This window comes from Haliotis rufescens, unplaced genomic scaffold, assembly GCF_023055435.1.
Source record: "Haliotis rufescens isolate VD_foot unplaced genomic scaffold, xgHalRufe1.0.p SCAF_2, whole genome shotgun sequence".
Lineage (NCBI taxonomy): Eukaryota > Metazoa > Mollusca > Gastropoda > Lepetellida > Haliotidae > Haliotis > Haliotis rufescens.
The window spans coordinates 74,318,031-74,324,963 of NW_025963890.1; the positions used below are offsets into that span (position 1 = coordinate 74,318,031).

General features: G+C 44.2%; 1 long non-coding RNA gene across 2 annotated transcripts; it reads left to right on the top strand.

Moving 5' to 3' along the window:
• Window positions 1-611: 611 nt before the first annotated feature.
• On the top strand, window positions 612-4,987 carry LOC124133283. 2 transcript variants are annotated; one of them, XR_006860906.2, is made up of 4 exons: window positions 612-759; window positions 1,478-1,608; window positions 3,384-3,420; window positions 4,768-4,987. It is a non-coding gene; the product is annotated as an uncharacterized LOC124133283 (long non-coding RNA). The 2 variants fall into 2 exon arrangements; XR_006860905.2 differs by having other exon boundaries at window positions 3,384-3,416.
• Window positions 4,988-6,933: the final 1,946 nt, after the last annotated feature.

Genomic DNA, 6,933 nt, shown 5'->3' on the forward strand with positions numbered 1-6,933 from the left:
TATAAATCACGAATCAACTGACGTATGTGTCTTTTAGATCCTACTGATCATGATCGAAAACTACAAAATATACATATATTTTCTCGTGAACTGCTTCATACTCTTGGCACACATAGCGCTGACGTCTGTACAGTGACACTCTATAATATCTACACAACATTATAATGTAATCAAAATAAAATTAGCAACAATGTAACGATGATTTACACGAACCAAATTAGGCTAGGCGAGAAATTAATATCTGTGTGCAGGTTCTGTAAGAGGAAATCGCAATGAAGCTGAAATTCTGATCGAATTAATTTATATAAGTCTTCATATAAATCTCCATATATATGGTATTCATAAGTAAAAATGCGTCTGTCACAAAAAGTAACATGAACATGTTTTCTTAACTATACTCCTAAAACAGAAATTGGGGTATACATTCTGACATACAACGTCACGGTTCAAGGGTGAATTTTACTGTTCCGTATAGTGTCTATATTGCATTGTACATGCGTGGCCTATATAACGACCCATGTAGCAAAACTAACACACTAATCTCGATTACAACTGAACCAAACACTACTGGGAGAAATGTACTTGGCTGGTGAAGTAGGCTCCGATTGGACGATGCCATATATGGATACGATTATTTGACACGCCTCTTCTACTTTTCTATAAAGACCGACTGTTGTGCCACACGTGCTGAACATCAGCAAGTCGTTCACACATCGTTTACTTGCTCTACCTCAACACGCTGAACCATTCATCATGATGGTAGGTGACGATGATCTATCCATCTATCTATCTGTCTATCTATCCATCTATCTACGATCTATCTATCTACCATCCATATACGATCTATCTTTCTATCCACCCATCTAGAGATCTATCTATCCATCCTCCATCCATCTATCTACAATCTATCTATCTATCTATCTATCTATCTATCTATCTATCTATCTATTTTAAGAAACAATTTGAGTTCATAAGCAGTTTCAAGAACGTTATGACACGCTTTATTCAATAGCATTGTCTTGTTTTCTCTCCACCGGGGCAAAAAACAAATTTATCAGTTCGCTGGACTTTCTTGTCACGAGGAAAGAGCTAACAGCGGTTATATTTTTGAATGGCTAATTCTTCATGTAATTCGATAGTCAATAGTTTCCTTGGTTTACTGCAAGGTGACTGTAACTAAACATTTTCCCTTTATCGACATTCATGCAATTTCAACATTTGTGCAGAGTAGTTTCCCTCGGGTTGTGTCAGGATTCGCTGATGGTTTGAATCTAGGATTTTCCTTGATCTTAACCCTTGATTTGTCAGCACCGTGGCCGTGTTTTGTGGGTTTCACCAATATGATAAACACCAGCCTGCATCTCTTTCTTTCTCCACCAATGACATGACATGCTTTAATGTAACTGGAACACTGATCACAGCGGTGACAGACCCAGGTTATTCCGTCTCTGTAATGCTGTTTCCTGGTTGGTTGCAGACCCTGCTCCGGGTAGCTGTGACCCTGCTGCTGGTGTGTGTCATGGTGGAACTCAGTCTGCAAGGAGACCCCTGTGCTGATAAGAGTGGCTGGCTGTTACTTAAGTGTTGTCTTCAGAACCCGGTATCACCGTGAGTTGAAATGTATTTAAAAGAGAGAGAGACAGAGAGACAGAGGAGACGGGGAGAGAGAGACAGAGAGAGAGACATGTATAGAGTGAGACAGAGAGAGACACACAGAGAGACGGCGAACGAGAGACAGACATATAGAAGAGAGGATACAGAGATACAGAGAGAGAGTGAGACAGAGAGAGAGAGACGGAGAGACAGAGACATATAGAGAGAGTGAGACATAGAGAGATACAGAGACGGAGAGAGAGACACAAAGAGACAGGTAGAGAGAGAGTGAGACAGAGACATGTAGAGAGACGATGAGAGAGAGACAGAGAACGAGAGAGAGACACAGAGAGACAGGTAGAGAGAGAGAGTGAGACAGAGACATGTAGAGAGACGAAGAGAGAGAGAGAGAGACAGAGAACGAGAGAGAGACACAGAGAGACATGTAGAGAGAGAGAGAGTGAGACAGAGACATGTAGAGAGACGAAGAGAGACAGAGACAGAGAATGAGGCAGAGAGTGACACAGAGAGAGAGACACACACAGAGAGAATGAGGCAGAGAGTGAGACAGAGAGACATAGATAGAGAAAATGAGACAGAGAATGAGACAGAGAGTGTCACCGTGAGTTGAAATGTATTTAAAAGAGAGAGAGACAGAGAGACAGAGGAGACGGGGAGAGAGAGACACAGAGAGAGACATGTATAGAGTGAGACAGAGAGAGACACACAGAGAGACGGCGAACGAGAGACAGACATATAGAAGAGAGGATACAGAGATACAGAGAGAGAGTGAGACAGAGAGAGAGAGAGACGGAGAGACAGAGACATATAGAGAGAGAGAGTGAGACATAGAGAGATACAGAGACGGAGAGAGAGACACAAAGAGACAGGTAGAGAGAGAGTGAGACAGAGACATGTAGAGAGACGATGAGAGAGTGACAGAGAACGAGAGAGAGACACAGAGAGACAGGTAGAGAGAGAGTGAGACAGAGACATGTAGAGAGACGAAGAGAGAGAGAGAGACAGAGAACGAGAGAGAGACACAGAGAGACATGTAGAGAGAGAGAGTGAGACAGAGACATGTAGAGAGACGAAGAGAGACAGAGACAGAGAATGAGGCAGAGAGTGACACAGAGAGAGAGACACACACAGAGAGAATGAGGCAGAGAGTGAGACAGAGAGACATAGATAGAGAAAATGAGACAGAGAATGAGACAGAGAGTGTGACAGAGAGAGAGACACAGAGAGAGTGAGGCAGAGAGAGACACACAAAGAGACACACAGAGAGTGAGACAGAGAGAGACACAGAGAGTGTGGCAGAGAGAGAGACACAGAGAGAGTGAGACACAGAGAGAGACACACAGAGAGTGAGACAGAGAGAGAGACACAGAGAGAGACACAGAGTGTGGCAGAGAGAGAGACACACAGAGAGTGAGACACAGAGAGAGACACAGAGAGAGACACAGAGAGAGTGAGACAGAGAGAGACACAGAGACAGAAAGGCAGAGGGCGAAGAAGGGAGAGAAACACAGAGAGAGAGAGAGACACACACACACACAGAGTCATATATAGAAAGAGTGTGACAGAGAATGAGACACCCACCAATATTCCAGATTTATGGCGGGTTGTATATTATTGAGTCTGGACAAGTCAAGCCAGTGATTGATATTATGGACGTCGATGAAGTCACCGATCCCGCCCACTCTGTCCAGTTAGCTACGGATAAGGACATGTACTGGGGAGTTATTCCTTCCAAGAGAGGATAGTGACAAAAGTACCTTATGTTGCAGGTCATGCCGTACCAGTGATGGATAGCGAACACGGTAGGTGAGTCAACGTCTCTTAATAATATGATTAGGGCGCACTGTTATGTTGTTGTGGATATCCTAAACACCCTGAGCGCCATGGTGGTGAGGTGAAATGGGGTTATTGCACTTATATAGCGACGTGCATGCACGTGTGTGTGTGTGTGTGGCTGCTTGTACTAGTCCGGACTGATGCCGATTTATAGTGCTAGCTCACTGAGATACCATGCCGCAGTTTAACATGAATACCCCACTCAGACACAGTATACTGACTCCGAGCCGACTAGTTCTTGTTTTAGCCCCTTAATGCCGAGCGCCAGACAGGGTAACAACAAGTACCATCTTTTAACGTCTTTTGATATGACGCGGTCGGGGATCGAACCCCTGACCTTTCGCTCTCCGGGCGGACGCTCTAACACTAGACCACGGAGGCGGTACCTGAGCGCCATGAAATCTAAACCCGAAATGGTTACTATCGAGGGTATATTTAATTTCGATGTGGGATATATTTAGTTCAGTGAGTGAGTGAGTGAGTATGGTTTTACGCCGCTTTTAGCAATATTCAAGCAATATCACGGCAATCGAACCCGGGTCTTCGGCGTGACGAGCGAACGCTTTAACCACTAGGCTACCCGACCGCCCCTATTTTGTTAACGAGGTGATAAGGACACGAAGCCGAAACGATTTCGAAAGCTGACATCTGGTTAAATAACCTACCCAACCTTCATTTAGATTGGGAGGTCAAAGTTCGTTCAGGGTTCACCTGACTCGACCTCCTAGTCGAGGATCATAAACAATCGGTTTGGAGTTTGGAGCGTACACTGTACGTGTACTTACATTGTATACTTTCCAGTACCGATTAGTTTAATGTCTTCCCAATCCCATTACGGGTCACGTCAGACCGACCTTTCGCGAACTTTGACCGACCAATGGAATGACTAACAAGAGGTCGACAATAGCCAATCAGAAGGCAGCTTAATCGATCTTTACGGCACGAGTTTCAAACTGGCGACTACGCTTCGAAACATATTTTGCCATATACTCGATTAAAAAAATAAAAGCTGAATAAAAGAACATTCTGGATTGGCTAGTAGATGGTCTAGATTGTATGAATACAGACATAAAAGCCGTAACTGTCGTTCGGAATATCCTGTGAGTGTTTTCTCGAGGTTGCACGATCAAAAATCACATTTCAACTGTCACTTTCATGATCTGATAAGCGATGCTCTGATTGGCCAGATGAAAGGTCGTTGACCCGCAATGGGATGTCCTCAGATCTTTGTTTAGCGGTAGCGAGAACTTAGATCTGATTTTAATGAGATTGATGTCTTCTACCCTTGTTTCCAAAGTTTTTCCCTCTTTATTCCAGGGTCTCGTTGCCATTGGTATCCGAAGCCACTTCTGGTCAAGAGTAACACCATGCCTAACTGCTACCGGTGGCGAATAACCACCAGTCTTGTCACTAGTGTAGCGAATTGTAACACATTCAGCAGAAATGGTTTCGTTTTATCTGCTCCGAAATGAATATATTTTGTATGAACGCAATGCTTTCGACTTAATCTTGAATTGAATAAATCACATAGAGCTCATGTTGTTTGTACTCATCGATGCTTGGACATCTTCCATTGCTTTCAACATACGGACAGGCGTGAGTGAGTGAGTGAGCTAAATAGCTGAGTGAGTGAGGGAGCTGTCTAGACAGGACTACATACTCTATCGATGGAAGGACGCTTAACATTTCACTGAGGAATTCTGCATGTCGATCCAACACACCGCAACCAACTTACACATGCCGTGTATGCATCAACTTACACATGCGTTTATTGATCAACTTACACTTGCGTTTATTCATCAACTTACACATGCCGTGTATGCATCAACTTACACATGTCGTTTATTCATCAACTTACACATGCCGTTTATTGAACAAGTTACATGTGTCATTTATTCATGACGTTACACGTGCGTTTAGTCATCAACTTACGGGGAGTGGGGAGTTCCAGACCCCCTGGAGGTGAAGTGAAATGGTGTTTAACGTCGCGTTCAAGATTAGTGCATTTATAGCGACGTGCATACACGCGTCTGCGTGTGCGTACGTGCGTGCATGTGCGTGTGTGTGTGTGTGTGTGTGTGTGTGGCTGCTTGTACAAGACCGGACTAACACCGGTTTTATAGTACTAGCCCACTGAGATACCATGCCGCAGTTTAACATGAATACCCCACTCAGACACAGTATACTGACTCCAAGCCGACCAGTCCTTGATTTAGCCCCTTAAGGTCGAACACTAAAGTCTTTTTGCATGAAGCGGCCGGGGATCGAACAACCGACCTTTCACTCTCCGGGAAGGCGTTCCGTCCACTACACCACTCACGCGGTCCTACTGAACGAGACAAAGAGGTTACTGCAGCACAAATTACAGCATCGACATTTCAGCGATACCCAATGCTGATAAGTCCGTTTAAGCATCATCACATATAAGTTCTGAAGTCATCCGTTGTTCGGGGCGGTCGGGTAGCCGAGTGGTTAAAGCGTTCGTTCCTCAAGCCGAAGACCCGGGTTCGATTCCCGACATTGGTACAATGTGTGAAGCCCATTTCTGGTGACCTCCGCCGTGATATTGCTGGAATATTGCTATAAACGACGTACAACCATACTCACTCACTCACTCCATTGTTCATGACGTTACAAATTGATGATACTACGCTTTTCTTTCTTTCTTTTTTCTCATCAAATGGCAATGAGTATTTTTTAGAATATCCTACTAGAACTCGGAAGTACGGACCATTGCCGTAAGACTCGGGGCTCAAAGATTCATTCACTAGCGGCATAAAGTCGCGGAGATTCCTTAGATGGGTGACAGTTTTCGGCAGCTTGGACCCTTTAGCTTTTTTAGGGCTTCTATCCTGCCCTACCGAAGCACACGTGGCACATTCGGAGTCTCCTTTGGCAAGTGACTTTGTTCGTGAAATGACTATTTACCCAGCGGTGAATGGGTACCCCGAAGGATGAGATGGTAATGTGATTGTTAATCTTCTAGGGCCTCACAGGCAGCTTGGGTTGTATACTCCCCAGGGAGATGAGAATAAAATCCGAGTGCACTCTGATCGAGATAATAATACCGTAGCTCCATCGACACTCACTTGATGAGTGGAATTTGGCGCCTTGTAACTGCAATTATTATTATTAATGTGTAATTAACCGTAACGCATTGGGTATTCTCTTATTATATTGTGAAAACGGTCAAATTAATTTAACACTGATAGCTTCTAGACTGCAATTTTGGCTCCATTGGTATTCCGGGTTAGAATTGTCCTCAGAAATTCATGCTGGTCGTAAGAGTGTAGTAAGCTCGGCGACGTAGTTCAGCGAGTCCTCGTATCCAGACGGCGTTGATTGTTGCTCATCATATCAATCATTGGATTGAATTTTAATTGGACCCAAGCAATATTGTATCTCGCGAGACCGCTTTGACCACTCATCCCGACGCCCCGATTATTCGAAAACGTTCTCCGTCAGGGTCATGAGACATTTTTC